This window comes from Bubalus kerabau, chromosome 20 (genome assembly GCF_029407905.1).
Source record: "Bubalus kerabau isolate K-KA32 ecotype Philippines breed swamp buffalo chromosome 20, PCC_UOA_SB_1v2, whole genome shotgun sequence".
Lineage (NCBI taxonomy): Eukaryota > Metazoa > Chordata > Mammalia > Artiodactyla > Bovidae > Bubalus > Bubalus kerabau.
The window spans coordinates 49524595-49548146 of NC_073643.1; the positions used below are offsets into that span (position 1 = coordinate 49524595).

A 23552-nucleotide genomic window follows, 5' to 3' on the forward strand; every position below is an offset into this window, starting at 1 on the left:
TCCTCCTTGTCCCTTGCAGCCCTCCTTGGTTTTCATAGTTTGTTTTTTGCCCATAACTACCTAGGCAGACAGGGCTTCCCTGATGGCTCAGTGGTAAAGAATCTACCTATAATGCAGGAAACACAAGTTCAATCCCTGGGTCAGAAAAATCCCCTGGAGAAGGAAACGGCAACCCACTCCAGTATTCTTGCCTGGGAAATCCCATGGACAGAGGAGCCTGGTGAGCTACAGACCATGGAGTCGCAAAGAGTCCAACACGACTTAGCGACTGAGCACGGCACCCAAGTAGACAACCAGGGTCAAGATGATCACCCCCACTTTTCCTACAGGAAACTGAAATCCTGAGGATGAAGCAGAACCTAAAGCTGAGATTCTACTAATTAAGTCCCCATTTCGTCTGGAACCAGGATAGTAAAAAGCCCCACCCAGATCAGTATGCCTGACACTTCTGAACCCGAGCCCCTTGGTGCCTCTTGCCTACCTGGAAAGTTGCCTGCACTCTTAAGTTAACTTTTCCCCAAATATAAAACTATTTTAATATTAAACATAATGCTGAATTTGCTTCTTATACCACACACGTTGGCCCCACACACCCCCATTCCTCACAGTTCCTCAAATCAATGGTCGTGACAGGTGACCCTGAGGGTCTTTTGGCTTGTCATCGTGGAGGATTCTCAGCTGTGCAAGCCACAGGTGCACACTCATATACCTGCCCAGACACTGGCTCTGGGTCCAGGGTCCATAGGGGAGAGCTCCACCACCATGGCTGCAGGAATGCTCTCTCATGTATATCTACATATACACAGCCTTGCTCCATCCTGAACATTAGATGGCACAGAGGCAGACTAAGACACCACCTTGGCCCTGGGGTGTCTCCCCCAGCTCCTCCACATGGTCGCAGAGCAGGAGCCAGGCCTGCTGGGAGTTCCAAGCCCAGATGAGCTCACAGGAAACACTGACCTCAGCCTGCAGCCCAGCCCAATGGTCCAGCCAGTCCTCTGAAGCCAGCCACTAGAATATAGAAGAGGGACCAGGCAGCGCAGACTCCACCATGTCCCTTGCCCGGGCCTGGCTCCTACTTAGAAGGAGTGAGCGTGGGTGTGTGAGCTCACGTCTGAGAGCAGCCGCACTGACCACTCAGCAGGCAGGGAGGGAAAGCCATCTGTGGGCTGCTGCCGCCTCCTCCCTGGGCCCCAAGCAGGCATGAGTATGCAAGCTGGTGTTAGGGGAAGGCGGGGGCGTACATGCGGGTGTGACTCCATGGCCATGGAGATGTGTGTGCCTGTGAGGATATGTGAGTGCGTGGCAGGCGGTGGGTACACAGTGTTGCAGTGGACAGTGAGCTGCACAGGCCTGGCTGGGAGTGCATGTCGGAGCCCGGGTGAGGGTCTCAAATTTCTAAGCAAAAGGCTATTGAGCTCATCCTGTCACCCTGTGTGGTCTGGGGTTCCGGAAGGATCAGCATGACCCCTACATAGCACACACTTGCCTCGTGTCTGCAACCACATTCCAGGGCCTGACCCTCAGCACACATGGCTCAGCCTCAGGCTTCCCAACAGGATAAACCATCCTGGCAGAGGGGCCCAAGTCTCGGTCATCCTCATCCCCCAGATGAGGCACAGTGCCTTGCTGGAGGGCTGCTGCATTGACGAGAACTTGTATAGCCAATAGCAACCCCACAAGACTCAGGGTGGGGGCCTCTTACCACCATCACCCCTTCTTGCTAATAGCATCCCTCCTTCCTCTGTGCACCATCCTTCATAGCTTACAAAATACACTAACATCCTCACCACATCCAGGTCTCCAGGCTCCTAGTAGCCTGGAGATAACTGACCCTACCTCTCAGAGAGGAAAACTCAAGTCTCCAGGAACAGAGCTGCTTATCCTGAAGTGGCCAATGGGCTCAGCACCTGCAGGCTGGCTCCTCATACCCCGCCCCCATCCCCATCTCCCCTCAGGGCCCAGTCCATGTGGCCCATGGGCTCTGGGTCACCTAGCAGGAGCCAGCCGTCCACAGGACCACGGCAGAGACAGAGTCATCAGTCTGCCCTCCAGCTCTGCAGCACTCAGAACAGCTGGTGCTTGTAGTCAGTTAGAAGCCACCGGAGGGAAAACCACAACCACAGTGGGCCATGTCCTGGCCCCAAACCTGCACAGCCCGACCGCAGCGTCATGAAGAAGAGGACCACGGGCTGCCCTGGGGCTACCTGGCAGTAACCTAGGGTGAGGTCACCTAGTCCCAACTACCTAGGACTAAAACTAGAGCACGGGCCCCAGCCAGGTTCCCAACACCATCTCCACCCCAACTGCACCGTGTGGATCCCCAGAGGAAGAGAGACACTGTACGCGCACATCATCTTCCATCGATCTCGCCATGAGACCCTAAGAGAGGTCTTGGGCCCTGGCACACCGGGACACCCTGCACAGCGGAGCCAGAGTCACTCACTTACCTTGCAAAGCCTCTGAACACCGGTGGGAAGGCCAGGGGGTGGAGTGATGGCACAAAAACAAGGTGAGCCAACTATTTATAGCCCTCATGCAAATTGGCTCAGGTCCACAGGCCCCAAAGGAAGGCCGCTGGCTCAACCTCATCCCTGCTCTGCAGGCCCCTGTAGGCAGCAGGGGTTGGACTCCACATAGGCCTCCATGGGGACCAGCTCCTTGGAGCCAGCCGAAGCCAGCCAGGCCCTTCCTGACCACCTGTCTCTACTCTTCTGCTTCTCTAGCCCACAATAGAGGCAGCCCTATGAAGCAGAGAGCACTGGACTTGGAGTCAAAGGGCCTGGGTGTGAATCAGTGCCCTCACTTATAAAAAAAAAGATCATCCTTCTATACAGATGGCTAATAAACACATGAAAAAATGCTCAATATCACATATTATTAGAGAAACGCAAATCAAAACTACAATGAGGTATCACCCCACACTGGTCAGAACAGCCATCATCAAAAAATCTACAAACAATAAATGCTGGGCAGGGTGTGGAGAAAAGGGAACCCTCTTAAACTGTTGGTGGGAATATAAATTGATAAAATCATTATGGAAAACAATATGGAGATTTCTTTAAAAACTAGGAATAAAAGTACCATGTGACCCAACAACCCCACTACTGGGCACGTATCCTGAGAAAACCATCCTAAAAGACACACGTACCACAGTGCTCACTGCAGCACTATTTACAACAGTCAGGACGCGGAAGCAGCCTAGACGTCCATCAGCAGATGAATGGATAAAGAAGTGGTATACATATATACAATGGAATATTACTCAGCCGTAAGAACGAATGAATCGGAGTCAGATCTAGGGAGGTGGATGAACCCAGAGCCTGTTAAACAGAGTGTAATACAGAAAGAGAAAAACAAATATTGTATACTAATGCATATATACGGAATCTAGAAAAATGGTACTGATGAGCCTATTTGCACAGCAGCAATAGAGACACAGACACAGAGAACAGACTTGTGGACACAGTGGGGAAAGGAGAGAGGGACGAATTGAGAGAGTAGCGTTGAAACATACACAGTACCACGTGTAAAGTAGATAGCCAGTGGGAATTTGGTATATAACACAGGGAGCTCAACCTGGTGCTCTGTGACAACCAAGAGGGGTGGCCTGGGATGGGATGGGATGGGATGGGAGGGAGGGTTCAAGAGGGAGGGGACATATGCATGGCTGATAGATGTTGATGTATGGCAGAAACCAATACAACACTGTAAAGCAATTATCCTCCAATTAAGAATTTTTTTTAAAAAGATCTAAAAAAAAGATTAATTAGAATTAAAAAAAAAATTCATCCCTCTCTGAGGCCAACACACAACAGATTAAGCTTCTAATGGAATTAACTCACTTTATCCTTGTATAGATTCCAGAGGTGCGTAATTTACTGATGAAGAAACAGGCTCAGAGAGACTAAGTGATTTGCCCAAGATCACACTGCTAATAAGTGCTAGAAGAAGGATCTGAATCCAGGCCTATCTGATGTTGCAGCCTACGTTCTTCTTGGACTGCCATGTCAGGAAGAGGAGATGAGGGGCAAGAGGGGACAAAGGTAGAGATAGATAAATGTGCTGGGAGCAGTGTACAGAAACACATCCGTGAGGGTAGAGAAAACAAGAAGGGGGTGAGGGGACCAGAAGGTAAGTCTCCTATGCTTGACCACCCAACCCCCTCCAGGCCTTACCTTGGGGAACCCCCTACTACTGTACAAAGAAGGTGGGTACAGACTCCTGAACTGCTACTACTTCTCCCACCCCACACACTTGGGCCAGACTCCAGTTCTCAAAACCTGGGGAAGACCTAACTGGATCCCAGCCTCAGGGGATGAGGGCTTGCTGGCCCTACTCCCCACCCTGCCCTAGACTGCAGCCCACAGGTAAGGAAAGGTGGTACCAGGCCAGGCCAGAGCAGGCAGCCTGCCTCCTCCAGGGAGGTGGAAACCTGCTCCTAGCCTGTCAGGGGCAGTGGGCAAGGCCAACCTCAAGGTGACCAGAGTGACTGCGCCAGCCGAAGTTACTGGTGCACAGAGGACGATCGTGCACATTATACATTTCCTGTGTGTGTGTGTGAGGGTGAGTGTGTTCCCGTAAGTAAAGGGGGAGAATAGGAACACAGCCCGAGGGGCGTTCTCAGGAACAAGGATGAGCTTTCTTTTTCTACAACAATCACGTGTAACCATTTTGTTAGAGGTAAAAAATAAAACCCGTCAAGCCAAAATACCTCCCAAGAGCTGGGCCTTCAGAAAGTGACCTGTCCATCTCCTCTTTATACACAGGGGGAAACTGAGGACGGGGTCCTGTCATTAAGGTTTCTGGTCTCTAGATTCAGCTGGTTCCCTTCCACCCTAGTCCTTCCCCAGCATTTGGTTCTGCTTCACAGGCCACAGGGGGGTGCCTGCTGGACCGAGGGCCAAAGCAGAGCCCGAGAAGAGAGGCCTCGGGCAGACTTTTGGGGGATAGTGTGAAAATATAAAGGGAGAGTCCCTCTACAAGTCAGCCAGGGGAACAAGAGGAGGCAGGCTGAGGTCAAGCAAAGCAAGGGTGAGCAGGATCAGATGAGGCTCTGGTGAGCCTAGGCTCTGGCTCCCTTGAACGGACCCCTGAGGAGTAAGGAATACTCCCTTCCCATGCCACCCTCCCTCCCAACACACACCTGCCCAGCTCAGGGCGGCCCCTGCCACCTACCCACAAAAGGCATCGCTGCTGACAGTCAAGGCGGGTGGTGGCAGCAGCAAAGCGAAGTGGGGCAGTGTCGGCCTAGGACCTCTGGGGGTGCAAACCCTGCCTGGGGGGCGCGCAAAGTCCAGGCCACATCAGGCCCAAGGGGTGACTGGAGGGAGGAGGACCAGGAAGCCCAGGTAATGGAAGGGAAGGAACGAGAGAGACAGTGTGATGGCAGCAGGGAGCAGGGTTGGCCCCAGTAGGGTTACAACAGGGTAAGGGGGCTGGGCGTGGCAGAAGCTGCCAGGCAGGGCAGGCAGGCAGGCAGGCAGGCGGGCGGGCAGGCAGGCAGGCAGGCAGGCGGGCAGGCAGGCAGCAGTTCAGCTGGGAGGCTGGCTTCCCCAGATGGCCTTCCCAGACGGAAGCAAGTTAAAGAGGCCACAGGGGTTTCACAACCCAGGAAATGGGCTCAGCAAGAAAAGGAGGTGGGGGAGGGAAGGGCTAGCAAAGATCTTCCAAGGGCCTTCCCCTTGTGCCTGTGTCCCCAGCCCCCACATCCTGGGAGGAGGACCAGCCACGGTCCCAGGTCGTGGGCAAGGCCCAGAGCAGGAGACATGTTCCTCCCACTCCAGGTCAGGACTAGCACCTTATCCCCCAGCTGAGACTCCAATCACTGTGGACTGTCCTCCTCTTCCCCAGTGACCCTTCCTGACTGTCACCACTCCCGGTCCCTCCCTGTTCCATTCTTCTCACAGCTTGGAACCTCCTGGAGAAGGCCCGCCTCTCAGCCTGGCCCTGGCCTGCTCGCCACCTCAAATCTTACCCACTGGCTACTCTGTGAACACGTGCCTCCATCTGCAGTTCCCCTGTGCTTTTGCACACACTGTTCCCTCAGCCAGAATGTCCCCCTGAATTCCTACATATCCTTAAAGATCGCTCTGAAGTCCAGTCCTTTCTTCCCCGCTTTCCAAGAGGTCAGCAGCTCCTCTACCTCACAGGCCCTGGCAGGTTCCCCAGGCAGGTGTCTGGGATCACACTCAGCGGAGGACCTGGGCGTCTGCCTGGAGCTCAGCCTTCCCAGCTCCGGCCACACATCTGACTGTCCTGGGGACACTAAACGCCTCCACTGCAGGTCAAACTGGCCCGCGGACAAGAATCAGAGGAGAGGCTGGGGCAGCACAACTCAATTTTTTGCCATTGTCATTCCCTCAGAACCAATGAAAGACCTGGCTTTCCCCCGTAGGAACACCCGTGCCTAGGGACACAAGATTCTGCACATGATTGCACGTTGGCTCTAGGGCTCCAACACCCGGCCTGGCCCAGGTCACCCTCAGCCCTCCTCAGACCCAGCCAGTGGGCACCACAGTGACAAGACACACCAGGCCCATGGGGCAGCCTGACAGAGGACATGCAAACAAGCATGTCATTATAGAGAAGGACATGACCACCGCTCAGGCAGTGAGAGGGGCTGGGGTGGAATGGGGGCCAAAGGGGCCTGTTGGTGGGAGGACGTCAGGAAGGGCCTCAACGGGGAAGACGCCCAGTGTGACACAGGGCCACCTAGCCAGAGGGTCTGGAAGGGTTAGAGGGGCAGGTCTTGGGACACTGGCTGGTACTGGCTCATGCTCACCCCTGCCGGCATGTATGGCGCATAGGACCTGGGTGGTACAGGCCTGAGTCACTCAGCTGGCCCTAGGATTGGGGAGGCCCTGGGTTCAGCCAGAGGGAGGGCCCCAGGTACCCCTGAGGGAGGAACAAGAGCCCCTTCACAGCCAGACTGAGAACAAGGGGGCCTCTGTGAGGAGCCGGGCTGGGGGGTATGTCTGGGCCTTTCTCGGAATAACGTCACATGTGCACACATGGGCACACCCACCAAAGCAAACACAGCATTACATGTGGGGAGCCCTGCTTGCAGTGAACACACCCTCACCCTCACACGGGCACAGCTGTAACCATAGGCCCTCACACACTCCTATGACAACTGAGTAGCACAAACACTGAGAAACACACCCCTCTGCAGCGGCTCTCACGTGTTGACAGACACCAGGCCCACACAGATCACATGGGACATTCACACCCTCATTCACCAGCACAGAGAGATCTGCATACACACAAGGTACACACAGGAACGGAGGCGCTCCAGGCAGGCAGAGGTCAACTCACAAGCCGGGAAGGACCCACACGTGCCTGACGAGGGGCGGCCACCAGAAAGTCCCAACGTGGCTTTTTCTGCTGCAGCCGCTGGGGCCCAGTGGCAGGGGACAGGGGAGGGAAGGGCCTGGATGTCAGGCGGGCTGGGTTTCCCCCGCTGAGGGAGGTGGAGAAAGTCCCTCCCGCCCGGGCGAAGTCCAAAGTGCACAGAGGAAGGAGTGGGCCGGTCAGGCTCCTCCCTGGGTAGCCTTCCTCCTTCTAAGAGGGGAGGTCCTTGGAGGCTGGAAACAGGCTGGAGGTCACAGGTGCAGATACAGGCCTGGTGCACAGAAGAAGGGCCGGTGCTCCTGTGTAGGTGGAGCAGCTGTGCAGGCACCCCATTCAGGACCTCTAGACTCACTGGGAAGAAACTGACAAGGAGATAGTGGGTAATTCACCCAAAACCATGAACTCAATGGGGTGGTCCCCAGAGCGACAGAGAGGGGACTCTGTTTCCAGCCCCAGAACTGCGTGTCTGGCTTTGAGGGAGACAAGGGCCAGTGCTAGATGGAGGGAATGGCTCCTCTGCCAGCCCCCAGAGACCACTCCCCAGCCCTCTCTCAGTGCACCTCTTCCTAGAGTCCCTGTGGTTTTCCTGGTTGTCGACAGTAGCCTTTGTGTTCAGAAGGAGAGATGGCCATCTAAGGCTTTTGCCTTCATCTCTTCCCTGGTGGCTCAGATGGTAAAGAATCCGCCTGAAATGTGGGAGACCTGAGTCCCAACCCTGGGTTTGGAAGATCCCCTGGAGAAGGGCATGGCAACCCACTCCAGTATTCTTGCCTGGAGAATTCCACACATAGAGGAGCCTGGTGGGCTGCAGTCCATGGGATCCTAAAGAGTTGGACACAACTGAGCGACTAAGCACAGCAGAGCACCAGGAGGCGAGCAGGGCCCCGAGGATGCCTCCCCACTTTAGTGATGGGGAGCAAGCTGGAGCGAGGCAGGACTGTGGTGTGCCATCCCATGGCGGGCACTGAACAGAGGAAGTGGAGAGCAGAGGCTGGGTGTGGGCTGGGTTAGGCTGGGCAAGTTTAGTTCAGGTCATGTCTGCCCTGGGCGCCCTGTGACCTTGGTCCAGGCGCTCTGGCACTGTCTGTGAAGGGCATGATCGTGGCCTGCCCGGGAGGTGGTGCTGAGTGTGAGAGCTGCAGCGGCATCCTTGTCAGCCCTGTCATCCTCGCACCAGGTCCTTGCCCCACCTGCCCCACCTGCCCCACCGCCCCTTTCCAGCTGTCCTATAGTCACAGGGGCCTCCAAACTTCCTTGGATCAGTGGGGAAAGGGGTTCTCTAGAGCCACACAGCCCCGTGATCCCCTGCTCTGCTGCTCTGAGAAGAGACCAGGCTGGGCAAAGGTAGCTGAGTCCACTAGCAGACCCCAGGCTAACTACTGTCTCTCAGGACCCCAGTCTCCCTGTCTTGACAATGGACACCTCTCAGCTTTCTCCGGCTCTGACACTGAACGACCCTGCAATTCTCCTCCTGTCTCCCCGACCCCCGCATCCCAGCCCCCCTAGTGGACACGGGCCTTGGCCTGTCCTGTTCCAGCCCCGGGCCTCGGCGACTGGCTACTCCAGTGCGCCTGTTTACCCAACACAGCCACAGACATGATCCAAAGCTTCCGGGGCTGTTGTGAAAACAGCGGCTCAGCCACCACAAGCCTGCCCTCACGGGCACCTTGGCAGGGACCTTCGAGGGACAGGCATCCCAGTCCTATAACCAGGGCCTCTTGGACTTGCCCACCAAAGGCCTGCTGAACTCTCTCCTCCCCTCAGTCCCGGCTTTACGTGCTACGTCTCAAGGCTCTGCTTTCAGCCCAGACCCTCCTGAACTGTAATATCCCCAACTCCACCATGCTCTGGAGGTGCTCAAATACGTCCAAACACCTTCCCCATACAAGTGCCCTGGTCTCCTAGCAGCAAGAGCACTCAGGTCAGACACCTGGGGGTCGTTTCCACCCTCCCCTTCCTCCCCCTACAGCAAGGCTATCACTTTTGCCTCCTATCTGTCCTGAAGTCCTCTCTTCTCTCCATCACCACCCCATCCCAGCACCATCACCTTCCCCAGGCCTGCACCAGCCTGCTCACTACCCTCCAGCCTCTGCTCTAACCTCCAAGGTCCCTCTGCCCCAGTGACTAGAGAGATCGCCTAAGATAGTACAGCAGATCTTGTCACCCCTTGTTCAAGGCCCCGGTTTTTCCCAGACCCCTTTCCCTGACCTCCTGGCCATACCCCACCCTGCTCCTCAGCCCCAACCCCGGCAAACCACTTTTGGTCCCCTAAACATCCACATTCCTTTCTGCTCAGGAGCCTCCGAACTCACTGTTTCGTCTTCCTGCTCCTCTCCCAAAACACATACTGGCTCTTTCTCATCATTCAGGTCTCTGATGCACACTCCTGGATCTGCCCATTTCACAGATGGGATGACTGAGCCTTCAAGCAGCCTAGTCCCTGGCTTCAGTACACAGCCAGTAAATATCAAGCAAGGATTTGAAGTCAGATCTGTCAACGCCTGCAGAAGTCTTGCTCCTAAACCTTCAGGAGACCCTTACTTACACTCCCAGCCCAGGCCCCTGCCCCTCTCCACCCTCCAGGCTTCTGGCCTCTGCCTACTGCAATGTCATCATTACCACTCAACACCTGAGGCCCCCAGCCCCTTACCACTCGCTAGCAAAAGCGGAACCTCAGCAACCCCCTCACAGGGCTGACCTTCTGCGTGTCCCTGGGACAGGCAGGGTCCTGCCACCAGCTGCCACCTGGTGAGGATGTGTGCATGAATGTGTGTGAGGGGATCTCCAGCTCTCCCCACCCCTCCAGGCTCCATCAGCCCCCATGTTCGCCTCCTTCCCCAGCCCAAAGACCGACTTCAAGAGTCCCAAGTGGAGATAGGCTGGCAGCAGGGCTCAGAAGCAACTCCCACACCAGCAGCCTCAGCTTTTCCAAACCCCATGTCCCGCAGGGGGCCAGAGCAGGGGAGAGGTCTGGGGGAGGCCTGTGGGGGCAGCAGGCAGCTGTGCCTGCCTTTCCCTTCCCTGCATCCATTTGTCAGGAGATCTGTTTTTCTCCTTTTGAAAGGGAGTGAGGGGGAGAAGAGCAGGAGAGGGCTCGGCCGTTGAGTGGGCACAGCTGCTCCACCCTGGAGTTCTTCTCCTTGGAGGACCCAGAACAGATTGAAACAACAGAACCCTCCCCATCCTGCAGCGTTACCACTGGAGGCAGAATCGGTGGCTTCTCAGTCAGGCTCCACAGCCACTTGGCCCTGTGATACTGGGCCTGTGCCCAGGCCATCAGCCGATAATAATCCCATCATCAGTACCACTTGCTGTTCTTCAAACAGTTATCACGAACCGGGAGCTGCGTGCTTTATATAACTACAGTTTCCACTTCTTCATGGAGAAGGAAATGACAACCCACCCCAGTATTCTTGCCTGGGAAATCCCATGGACAGAGGAGCCTGGCAGGCTACCATCCGTGGGGTTGCAAAGAACCGGACACAACTTGGCGACTAAACCACTGCTACTCCTTAAACATGAACAGCGTGCCAGGCACAGTGCTGGCTACTTTGCATACATCATCTGTTGTTTCCAGCACAACCCAGTAAAGGTGGATGCTGTTGTGGTCTGAGGTGTCAGAGGGGGACACTGAGTCACTGGGAGTCAAAGCCACTTGCCCAGGTCCATTCATACAGCTGCTTAGAGCTGCCTAATCCCACAGATGCAGCCCAGAATCTCTCACACACAAGGTGCCCTTCCTGCCAGAGCCTGTGCTCTGAGCCTCGGCTTACAGCTTGGAGGAAAGGAGGAGCTGGGGTCATGGTGGCTGCGGGGGACTCCGTGGCCTCAGCACCCCCATTCCCCTCCTTGACTCTCCATCCTGGGCTGGCCAGCAGTGGCCGTGGAAAGCCTGATCGGTCGACCTAACCCACTGTCCAGACACTGTTCCCCTTGGGGGCCAGGCTGGGGCGGAGCGAGCCGCAGATGGAGAGCTGGTCAGTCCCACTTTAAAACCACTTCCTGGGCAGCCCAGAGGAAGTGGGCCTCCGGAAACACCTCAGATGGTTTCTCCTTGGGCCCGGGCCTTGGAAAGTGCACAGACTGCCCCGGGAGAAGTCCCCTGCCTGCCTCCCAGTCCCCGGGGCCCAGCAACTCTGCCTGTACCAGGCGTGGACACTGCAGGGCACGGACAAGCTGATAGAATCGCCCACCCGCCTGTGAGCACCTTGGGCCCATGACCACAGACAGCCCACTTCCTCCTCTGTGGCAGCAGCCACAAACGGCACAGCTGACATGGCTCCTCCCCCGCACTCATCCCCCCTCCCCCCGCAACATCAAGCCCGGTCAGCCTGGGGGCCTGGCCCAGGCGGCATAACTGGTAAATGTCTGGGCAAAGCTCACCTCCAAGGGTGGCGCTGTCCCCTGGAGTGCCTGTGGTCACAGTTACACCTCAAACCTCACCTTCAGTGCCAGATTCAGGCTGAGCTGTGACGCTGACCAAGGACCGCCGCCCCCACCCCTTCCTGACCCAGAATGGGCACAGTGTGGTATGTGTGGGCAGGCGTCTGAGTGCACGGATGACTGGGTGAGCGGGTGAGCGTCTGTGTGCGTGTTTGAGCGTGCCTGCCAGTGAGTGCATGTGAACACCTGTGTACGTGTGTGCGCATGTGTGGTGCGTGTGCAGGCACTCGTGGGTTTGCAGGTATGGGGGCAGAGTGCAGCTCAGCTTCTGTATCCCTGTGTGTGTTTATATGCCTATGCTGGTGAGGTAGGTGACCTCTGAGAGCAGAAAGTAGGCTGGCTTCAAGGTTAATTAATTGGACTTCTTAGGGAATGAGGCTCAGTGGTGGGCGGGAATGGCCCCCAGACCTCACACAGCCGAGTTCCCCAGCCAACCAAGGACACATCACTCCCTTCCCACCAAGTTTGAGGAAAGGTTGAATAAACAGAAGACCCAGCATAGACCCTACCCTTGTTTAGCCCCTACTCCCACTCCAGGAGCCAGGGCCCTGATGTCCTGCCCTCCCTCCAAGGGGGACCCCAGCCCCCACCGTCTTTTCACCCTCAAGATCTGTAGGTGCCAGAGCCAAGGGGGTGGGACTGAGGGGTTGATCTGGGAGGACTCTGAAGGAAAGAACATCTTTGCCACCCTCAGAAGCCCCCAGTGCCCCCAAGGATCCTGTTCACTGGACTCTGGACACCCAAAGGGTAACTTTCACTTCTGTACTGTAATGCAGGTGGAAGGGGGCAAGTGTGACCCAAAGGAGGGAACTTTGAGCTTTATAAGGCACCTGATAGAGTACAGCCTTCCCCAGCATTCCACAGAGACTTCCAGCACATCCTGAATCTGGGGGCTTCAGAGACTTCAGGTCTCTCCTCTGGCCCCAGAAAGGCCAGGGAAACAGGGTGAACTGGGGATGTGGAAGAGAGTTTGGTTGTGCCAGGAGCTGGGAGACCTTGTGTCCAACCCCTAGAAGGCCCAGGGCAAACTTCAGTTTCCCTGTGTGATGATGAGGACAGCCTGAGGCAGAGAAAGGGGCCATGGAAAAGCAGATACATCCGCTCTCACTCCGGCTCAAACAACACCTCCTCTCTGACCGACCAGCACAGTGTCACCACTCTTGGCACCCAATCACCGGTGGCCCCAGGTCTCTGAGCTTCAAGGCCAAAGCCTTCCCTGGGCCAGAAGCCACTTCCCGGCAGGGAGCTTTCGGGGCCAGAGTGAACTGCTACCCTCCCTGGGCACCCAGACCCCACACACAGACTAAGGACTCTGTGTGCGTGCCACCCCCCACTTCCACAACCCCATACCGACTCCAGGCCCAGGGCAGAAGGGGAGAAGCCCAAAGTGGAAGGCCATCCCTGTACACTGTCCATCTGTCCACCTGCCTAAAAGGACCCAGTCTTACCTGAGGCTCCCAGATCCCCGTAGCCTCTAGTCCTGGCTGCCGCGGCCACCACCGCCACACAAGCACCACCAGAAGTAGGCCTGTGCCCTCACCTGGGCCAGTCCCCGGCAGATCTGCAAGAGCAAGAGAAAACAGCTGAGCCGGCAGGCACCACCGAACAGGCTTTCCCCATCTGTCAGCCCCAGCATGGCCGACACAAGCCTGGGTCAGCCTCGTCTGGTTCTGAGACCTTGGCCTCTTTGGGCCTGGCTGTCTATTCTGTGAAGTGGGGTATTGGGGCCATCTTTTCCAGGGCACCGGCTATGTGTCTACTCCATGCTAGGGGTCGGAAGACTATGTCTTAGCCCTTGGAGCATTTCCGGGTTACAGACACAGCAAAAAAGCTGTCCCCAATCCTCTCATCTTCAAGAGCCTGCCCTGTGGGCTTGGAGGCCTACGGTTCAATCAGGGACCACTGCTTTATGGCCTGGGGCAATTCCTCTGAGCCTCAGTTTGTCTCATCTCTGAAGTGGGGCAATGTCTTAAGTGGTTGTGAGGTTCCAATGATGTGGTGTGCCAGCTGCTGTACTGAACTCACTGGAGTGCCAAACGAACAATGACACTTTTTCATTCTTTGTTTTGTACCTTCTAGTTCAGATGATCTCTCATTACTGTTGTGCCCATTATACAGCTTTAAAAACAGAGGCCCAGAGAGATCCTAGAAGGAAGTAACAGCAAAGGCAGCAGGATACCCCAGGTCTCCTGGCTGAAAGGTCTAAGCACTTTCTCTGCAGGCCAGGCCAGGTCTCCACCAAAGATTCTCTTTCCCAGATGCGAGCCCCTCCTCCCACTGAAGACCCCCATCACCACTCCCTTGGGACCGAGGCACCCTCGAGTTTTATCATTTTGTCTGCACTTCAAGTTATTTCTAATTTTAAACTCCAATTAGCTGTGCCAGCTAAACGGTGTCAGTGCCCTGCGGTCACAACTCCAAATCACCTCCACCAGCACCATTTCTGCTGCTGAGACTGGTGGAGGGTATCATGTGGGCTGGCCTCAACAGGGCTGGATGCAGGTAGGGTCTCTGTCAGCCATCTTCCCTCCAAGCGGATGGAAGGGGGCAAGAGCTACATCACAGGCAGGAAGTTGGGTTGGGGCTATCTGGGCTTTTAGCAGCTCCAGCTCCCAGGAGAATGGGGACCATACAGTTCGGAGGGGCTTCCCTGGTGGCTCAGTTTTAAAGAATCAACCTGCTAATGCAGGAGACACAGGTTCAATCCCCGGGTGGGGGGAGATTCCCCTGGAGAAGGAAATGGCAACGCACTCCAGTTTTCTTGATTGGGAAATCCCATGGACAGAGGCGACTGGAGGGCTACAGTCTATGGGGTCGCAAGAGTCGGACATGACTTAGTGACTAAACAACAATGATGATGATGACAACACTTGAGGGCAGGTAAGTGTTCACCAAACAAGATTTAGCATCTGCTGAGCTTTCACTATGGACCAAGGCTGGAGGACCTCTGGTCCTCACAACTTTGTCCACTCTGCAGATAAATAAGAAAACCGCCTTAGAGAGGCCTAGTTCCCGGCTCTTGTTCTTAAAAGGCACAGTGAGTATTTAAGCTTAAATCTTTCTTGGGTAAAGCCCAAGGTCTTGCTCACAACACTGTGACTTAGGGTGTCTGTGAACTTGAGAGAGTGGAGGAAGGTGAGAAATGGAGGGTTTTCCCCATCTTCCCAGGAGCCAGCGCTGGGCTTGAGTGTGTCACACGCACATCCACAACCTCATGACCTCCCACATGTACATACACACATGCGTGCACGCACACACACAAGGGCTCTTACCTTCCCTCTCAGCACTGCCGCCCCAGGGCACAGGCAACATACACCTTGTTGCACCTCCTTCTGCTACTGACACCCACGCCCAAGCACTCTCGGTTCCCCACAATCACAGTGACTCCCCAAGCACACATCCGCACAATTTCATATAGTCACAGTGTGAGTCTCCCACCAGTCATTCGCTTAGCCTCGCCCCCAGCCAAACTCCTGTCACATGCCAGATCCCTTATACCACCCTACAGCCAAATACAACTGTCCAAACACCTCCACATCTCTCTCTCTCTCTCTCTCTCTCACACACACACACACACACACAAGCACAACTGCCCTCTATTGGCTTGTCCACCACACCCCAGCTCAGGCCACAGCAGGAACGAGGAAACCCAAGGGACCAGTCACCTCCCTCAGTGACCAGGTCAGCCTGGTCACAGCAGCTCAGTGCAGAGAACATGTAAGTGCGTGCGCGTGCACACACACACACGAGCCTGGGGGGCTGACACTAACACTGATGGCTGTATGTGGGTCACTATGACATACCCAGCGTGCAACACAGGACCCTCCAGGCACATGGGCACACATCCCAACACATAGAGGGGAGTCTGGTGACAAAAAACAGTCCATACATAGCTGCAAAGAGCACGAAGAGCTTCAGGACACCCAAACAAACATACACACATACACACAGGCAAGTCACACATGTTTAAAAGGACACATGGGGCAAGTCCCAGACCTGGGGGCAAAGAACACACAAGGAGACACAGATATACAACATACCTACGTGATAGGTACAGGCAACTGAGCACAAGAAGACAAGGTCCAGGCGCATAGTGTAGGGGCCAGAAGAGAAAGGAATGTCACTACTCCAAATCTACTCACACCAAATCCTTCTCACCGGGTTCAAGTGGGGGGCTCAGTGGGCTCTCCCCTCCCTGACAAGGACAAACAGGGGAGTTGGGGAAGTGGGGCAATTCTATCGCCTGACTCTTCACCTCTCTTCTCCTCCACCCCTTCCTCTCTCCTGGCTGGGCCCCTACAGGGGAAGCATCTGGATTGGGAAGGGACCACCAGAGGAGGGGGCGCAGGGAACGGCAGCGGGGGGATGGTGGAGACTGGAGCCACGCCCAGCCCGGAGACAGATGGGGAGAAACACACAGAGAAGGAAAGAAGAGAGCAAGCGAAGAGGAGGCGCCGCGGCGGCTGGGCCGGGCAGGGTCCCAGGGGCGGGAGGCGAGGCCCAGTGGATAGCCTGGTCTCAGCCCCGTGGTAAAAAAAAGAGAGGCGGCCGACAGGCAGGGGGCGGCGAGCGTGGGCCGGGGGCGCAGCTCCCAGAGGACAGGATCTAGAGGGTGACCGGAGGCAGGGTCGGATGGGGTGATGGGGAGCCAGGAGGGCAAAGGGCAGACAGATGGGGACCAGGGAGAGGCGGGCGGGGAACACTGAGGGAGTGGGGACGGATGGACGGATGGACGGACAGAGAGCTCGAGAAATTTGGAACAGACGAGAGGACCCTCAGAGGCGCTGGAGACACGAGTAGAGAGGGGCCGAGAGCAGACGGATGAGAGCCCCTCGGCCTCCACCGCTGGACAAAGGGCCAGACTGACCGACAGGGTTACGGAGGCACCGACGGGTCTCGGAGCTCGGCGGGACTTTCGCCGGCCGCAGCTCAGTTTCTTAGTTTCGGAAACGGGAACCGGAGCGGGGAGGGGGAGGAGCGGCGCGCCCTCGGGGCCGCCCGATCCTACGGCCCGATCTTACGGCCCGGCACGCACTCACCTCCGGGCGCAGGGCCAGGCGCCAGGGGTCGCGGTGGCTGGGGTCCGGCTCGCGGCGCGGCTCCCGGGAGCGCTCGCGGAGAGGGGTCGGTGCGCGCCAGACCTGGACGGGCCCGGCGGCCGGTGAGTTACCACCCGGGCCTCGGCGCGGCGGGCGAACGCCGGGGGTCGCTCAAGAGATCCCAGGTCCGCCGCCTCCCGCTCCCGCGCAGCGGCACACGGAAGTGCAAGGGGGCGGGGCGGCGCGACCTCACCCAGGTGCCTGCCCCAGTCTCGGCCCGCCCCCGCCCTGGGCCCGCCCCTCCGAGGCCCCGCCTCCGCCGGCCACCCCCGGGGGTCCAGCAGCTCGGCTTCCCCAGGCCCGCCACTCAGTGTCTGGGCCTCTCCGCCGGCCCGAGCACCCCTCGCCCCACTTAGGGCACGAACGGGCCCTCAGAAGGGGCCTCATTTTACTGAGGGCGCGGAGGCCCCGGGGGCCCTTTCCCCACCCTACGCCCCGCACTCGGAGCCCGGGAGGCGACGGCGGGGGTTCCCCAGTTCCCAGCGCTGGCGCCCGGGACTCCCTGCCCGCCAGCTGGCCCTCCTCGCCGGGCCTTCGCTCTTTCTCTTCCTGTTGGCTGGAGTGCGGACGCAGCCGGGCTCGGTGCCCGCCGCCAGGCCGGCTAGTCCCGACTCTGTGCCCGGAGACGAATGGGAAGACTCCAGGGCAGGAGGCTCTAGTCGGTCCACCGGTGCTGGTCAAGCGATTCTGAGAGCGACTCCTACCCTGATCCATGAATATTCCTCCCCCCTGCCCCTGCTTTTCAGAGTTCCCCATAGCCTCTGGGAGGCTCCTGAGCTTCCTTTCTAGACTTAGAACTTGATTATCTGGCATAACTCATTCATTCATTCACTGAGTACCCTCTGGGCTTCAAGTCTGGAGAGAGAGAAAGGCCCAGGGAATCCATTCCTTTGCCCCAAGTATCAGAAAACCATTCCATAACGATTCCATACTCCAAAGAAATGTCAGTTTCCAGAGGAAAAGAAGAGGGTTCCAGTTCCAGACCTATCCTCCTGGGGGACCACCTAGAGGTCATGCGGACAGTCTGGACAGCTCTTTCCAGCTGAGGCATAAGGGATGAAAATGGGAGACAATCCCCGAGGAGGCCTGAGCTGATCAAGGGGCCCATGGCCAAAACAGGCCATGGCCAGGACATTAGTCTTCTCAAGGAGCGAGTGCTGGCAGCTATTAGAATGGAATGGGCTTGTGGAGGAAATGGATGGGATATAGTGGCTGAGGAGAAGAGAAGGGCTGGATAGGGCCAGAAGAGCTGCCTAGGTTGGGGAAGATGGGTGGGAAGAAGGGTCCAGACCTTCTGGGTTACAGGGCTGTGGGGATGGCGGGGGAGGGGTTGTCTAATGACACCTCCAGGGATGCAGAGCCCTGGCCAAGATGGGAATCTGAAAGTGTGTGTGTGTGTGTGTGTGTGTGTGGCAGGGGTGTGTCTGAGCTGGAAAGAAGAATACTATTGATACAATGATTTTTCCCACACATGGTGGGATGGGGATGCATGCTACCCCTACATTCCACAAAGAAGACCTAGTTTGAAAACTGCTTAATGTCTAAGTTCCCAACTCTGATGCCTGTCCCTTACCCCACTGGGGTTGGCTCTGTCCACCAAGATGGACCCTTCAGGTCACACTGGACCATCATTTAGGAAAGAAATCTTATGCCTTACTGCCTACAACCAATTTTTTGTACACACTGTTCCCTGGGCCTAAATGTCATTTCCTACCCACTCCCAAATCTCTACCTGTCTTGGTTGTGTCCATTCAAATGCTACTCCTCCCTGATGTCCAGCTGTGAATCCATGGGACTTCTTGAGCTAAAGGACTCTATTCATTAGTGTGTTCTGTGTCCTAGTCCCCACCCCCACCCCATGGCTTAGTTGGGCTTGAGCTGAAGAAAGGGTGAGCAAGATGAGTTTCAGGTGACTTTTGCTCACCTGGAATCAAGTTTCCTCTCTGGCTCCTCCCTCCAGGTCCACAGTGGCCAGCTGAGCCTCTCCCTCATTGTCAACAATAGGCCCAGCTGGTGCCAGGGACCACTGGAAGGAGGGCAATGAGGGCCACCACTTGGAGATTTCTAGGTCCAGCCACCAGACCTTTGCTCCCACACCCTGAGGTTCACCTTGGAAAATGGGAAAGAAGAATAATGGCCATCACTGATGGAGCTGCCCCAGTGACAGGTCCTGTGCTGGGTACTGGATCTGGGCAACCTGATCAGACCTTAAGACCCTTTACAGTGAAGGCCACTATTAGTGCCACTTTTGGTGATGAGTAAACTGAGTCTCAAATCCACTTGCCCAAGGAGACATAGCTAGTAAATGGCAGAAATGAGATTCAAACCAAGGTCTGCCAGGCTCCAAAGTCCATGTTTTACATCAGGGGTTCTCAGTCTCAGTGATGCTAACCTTTGGGTCAGATCATTCTTTGCTGCAGGAGCTGTTCTCTGCACTGGAGGATGTTTAGCAGCATCCCTGGCCTCTACCCACTAAAAATGTCTCCAAAAAAGGGAACCCTCCTACACTGTTGGTGGAAATGTAAATTGGTGCGGCCACTATGGAAAACAGTATGGAGGTTCCTCAAAAAAAAAAAAAAAAAAGCTAAACTAAAAATGAAATAAAGCTGCTATATGACCAAGCAATCCCACTCCTGGGCATATACCCAGATAAAACTATAATGTGAAAAGACACACGCATCCCTATGTTCAGATCAGTACTATTCAAAATAGCCAAGACATGGAAACAACCTGTCTGTCAACAGATGAAGGGACAAAAAAGATGTGGTACTTATGGAATATCATTGCTGCTTAGTTGCTAAGTCATGTCCAACTCTTTTGCGACCCCAAGGACTGTAGCCAGCCCAGCTCTTCTGTCCATGGGATTTCCCAGGCAAGAATACTGGAGTGGGTTACCATTTCCTTCTCCAGGGAAACTTCCCAACCCAGGGATCGAACCCACGTGTCTTGCACTGGCAGGCAGGTTCTTTACCACTGAGCCACCAGGAAAACCCACATATAGAGTACTACTCAGCCATAAAAAAGAATGAAATAATACCACTGCAGCAACATGGAGATGGACCTAGAGATTATCACACTAAGTGAAGTGAGTCAGAAAGAGAAAAATAAATACCATATGATACCACTTACACAAGGAAATCTAAAATATGGCAAAAATGAAGCTATCTACAAAAGAGAAACAGATTCACAGACATAGAGAACAGATTTGTGATTGCTGAGGGGGAAGGGAGATGAGGGAAGGATGGACTGGGAGTTTGGGATTAGCAGGTGCAAAGTATTATATACAGGATGGATAAACAACAAGGTATATAGCACAGGGAACTATATTCAATGTCCTGTGATAAACCATGATGGAAAAGAATATGAAAAAGAATATACATACATACATGTATATATATATGTAGTTTATATATATGTAAACTGAATCACTTCGCTGTACAGCAGAAATTAACACAACATTGTAAATCAACTATCCTTCAATAAAATAACATAAAAAAAATGTCTCCAGATACAGTCAAATGACCCCTAGGGGGCAAAACCACCCTTTGTTGAGAACCACTACTTTAGAGCAGGGTTAGCGTTGTAGGAACAAGGATTTATAAAGTAGACATCAGGAAGCACTTTCCTTGCCCTCAGGATTATGCAGACTCGAGAACTCCGGGGCTGCAAGCATACACTGGCCTCAGCCAACCTTTCTCCCCTGGAGATGCCAAGAGAAGGCAAGATGTCCTCAGAGAAGGTGGAGGGGCTAAGGCTATGCAGGTCACACTGTGGTCAAAGCAGAGACGGGATGCAGGTGGGCTCCCATCTAGAGACAGGCGCTGGGATCTAGGACACAGGGAATCCAGGCCAAGCTGGGCTGGAGTGGCTCTGCACGTTGGAGTTTCCCTTTGGTGCCACACTGGATGTGCAAGGGCACGGTCCAGATAAGCTTGCTTTTATGCCCCTACAAACTGAATGGTACTGACCTTAGTAGGGCCTGCTGAGGCTTGGGAGCAAGCCTGGGCTGTGTCACATGTTAACTGTATGACTCTGAGCAGGTGACCACACCTCTCTGATCCTAGGTTCTCACCTGTGAAATGGGCTGATGACAAACCACCACTTTGGGGGCTAAGTGTTGTGTGAGATGATGTGCGTGGAGCCTCAGCCAGGGTGGACACCTGGTGAGGCTCAGCTCACCTTGGCCATGGCACAGGTAAGGTCAATTTGCCAAGTCACAGGCTGTCAGCCTTGGAAGAGTCCTCGATAGCCTGTCATGACATGGGGCATAAATCCCCAAGCATAGCTGGGTCCACAGCAGCCACCCAGAAGTGGTACTTTCCCTTCTTCCCTCTCTAGGTTTGCAGCCAAGGAAACGGGCCCATCAGAGGCAGCACTGAGCAGCCAGCCACTAGACTCCCACCCCCAGCATCCACCCTGTCCCCATGAAGGCTCCCGGAGGGTTAGACCAGAGGAGGGGCAGCCTGACCTCTGCAACCACTACGCCACAGAGGCCACGAACCCTGGAGGCCCTCAGACCCCTCCACAGGAAGTCCAGGACTCAGCCAAGCAACGTGGAAAGGACCTGGACATCCCTCAATCTCTGGGGGCGGACTGTCCACCTGAGCCGGCAGGAAGGAGTCCCTCACTTGAGCCCTGCCAAGAGTTGGTCCTTGATTTAGCCTCTCTGCCTCTGATCCCTCTCTGTTTCTGCTTCTCTGTATCACCATCCCTCTCCCTGAGGCTTTGGCTGCCAGCACCACCCCCATCACACCCAGAGCACTAGGCTGGCCAAGGGAGAGTGGGGCTCATGTTTCAGGGTTAAGAAGGCCAGGCTAGCAGAGATGGTGCTCCTGAGCAACTCCTAGGGATGGCAGAACCTGGATGGATCCTGCTGGGTCTAGTGCAAGTGAGAAGGGCACTTGGAACATAGTCCAACATGTAGCAGTGCCTCAGGTCACTGAAATGATCGTGGGCTTGGATTTCTGCCTCAGACACTGGGTAGTAAGGGCAGAGGCCTTGAGGGTAGTACCAAATGGCAGGAAGTGCCAGATTAGGGACCTGGAGAGGCCAAGTTTACATCCTATGTCTTAACTGTGCCTCAGCTTTCTCAACTGTGGAATGGGCACAATAACAGTAATACTGGCCTGGTGGGTGGCTGAGAAGTTGGACAAGATCAAGCTTGTGGGGTACTCTGGGAGCAGAGCTCAATCCATACTGGTGTTAACTGGGAAAGAGTTAGTGAGGCCAGCTAATGGTTCACAACTCCTGTCCTCAATACATCTGTGTTTGGGTGGAACTTCAGAAATACTTGGAAGAGACAAGGGGAAGGTGCTTTCTGGGAGTTCAGGGCACAGAGCTTTCCTAGGGTTCTTACAGGGTAAGCAGCCCCTGGACTACCCCGGTCCTGCTCTGACCACCGCACAACCCCTGCTCTTCCGCCTCCTCTACCCCTCGGCCCACCAAAGGGGCGTGGGTGGGTGGTGTTGTCAGGGGCAGTCACAAAGTAATAGATATTCCCTGGCAAGGAGACCCAGAGGAACTCCCAGTTTCCAGCACCACCCCTACCTCTCACCCGCACACAGCAGTACCCCGGGCTGCTAAGATCTGCCAGGTCTCACTGTAGGCTCTGACACTTGAGGAGTCGGGGGTGGTAGGGTGTTCCGTCACCCACAGGGCGTGAAGGGCCGCGGGCTCCATCAGCTCCCTGGCTTGCTCACCTGCCTCAGTCTCCCTCCGCAGCGGGCAGCTCACCAAGCCCGGTTTGGCTGTTGGGAAACAGGGACCGCGGGTAGGAGCGGCCCTAAGCTGACAGGGTGCAGATCGACCGCCAGGCACACCCCTACCCCACCCCAACAGTTTCGCCCCCAGCAGCGGCCGCCGCGCACACGCCCCCGCAGGCGCGTCTACCGCGCACCGGGCCCCGCCCCGCCGGGCCCCCCGGAGGCCTTTCTCAGCCGCGGGCAGAGGCGTCCGCCCCGTCACGTGACTCAGGCCCGGCTATAAGAGACCCGGCTCTATTCCCGGATCGGGCCGGCGCCTGGAGGCTGGAGTGGCGCCGCCTTCTGGGCCGCGGCGGCGCCCTCTCGCCCTTAGCTGCTGGCGCGGTCCCGGAGTCAGAGACTCGGGCACGCCCATTTTATGGATGGCGTAACCGAGAGCCTGGGCGAGAGTGTTGTCCAAGGCACCTCAACCAGCGCCCTGGCTGGGAGGACAGGGGGCTGGATGGGGGATGCCAAACAGGGACGGAGACTCACAGAAACCTAGAAGAGAAATGAATGACACACATTGGCTGTTCTGATGAAAAATAGAGCAAGTTAAGGAAAACAAAGACAAGTTTACAGAGATAAGTAGAAATTTGTCGTTATTGCACTGATAATTTCATCTCCTCAGACCTACAGTCCACACTGTCATTGCATCTTAAAAATTGTCTTACTGGAAAGCACAATCAGGGCAGGCTTCCTGGAGAAGGTGGCTGTGTGGAGGTGGCAGAGCAGTCTGGGGCTCAAGACCCCTCGTTCATTTTACCTTGGTACCAGGATGAGGGATCCCAGGCTCCTGACCAAGCTTCACACAGGGATTGCCAGCAACGCTTGGCAGGGCTGTAAGCAGGGGCAATGAGCAGTGCCTGGAGAGAAGTGGTTAGGCCAGTTGGACCAGCAGAGCCTGAGCAAGGTG

General features: G+C 55.7%; 1 protein-coding gene across 4 annotated transcripts in view; it reads right to left on the reverse strand.

Annotated features, from left to right (window-relative positions):
* The window catches only part of PRKCD (protein kinase C delta), a 40571-nt gene extending 17887 nt beyond the window's left edge, over positions 1-22684 (reverse strand). For 2 of the 4 annotated variants that reach the window (XM_055557905.1, XM_055557903.1), the window contains exons 1-2: positions 16836-16976; positions 13245-13357 (exon numbers count right to left, since the gene is read on the reverse strand). The gene's annotated coding sequence lies outside the window, so the exon portion shown is untranslated. Of the gene's footprint in view, positions 1-13244; positions 13358-16835; positions 17055-22594 lie in introns of those variants that run through there. The other 2 variants (XM_055557904.1, XM_055557907.1) reach the window with 2 other exon arrangements.
* Between the last annotated feature and the right edge of the window lie 868 nt (positions 22685-23552).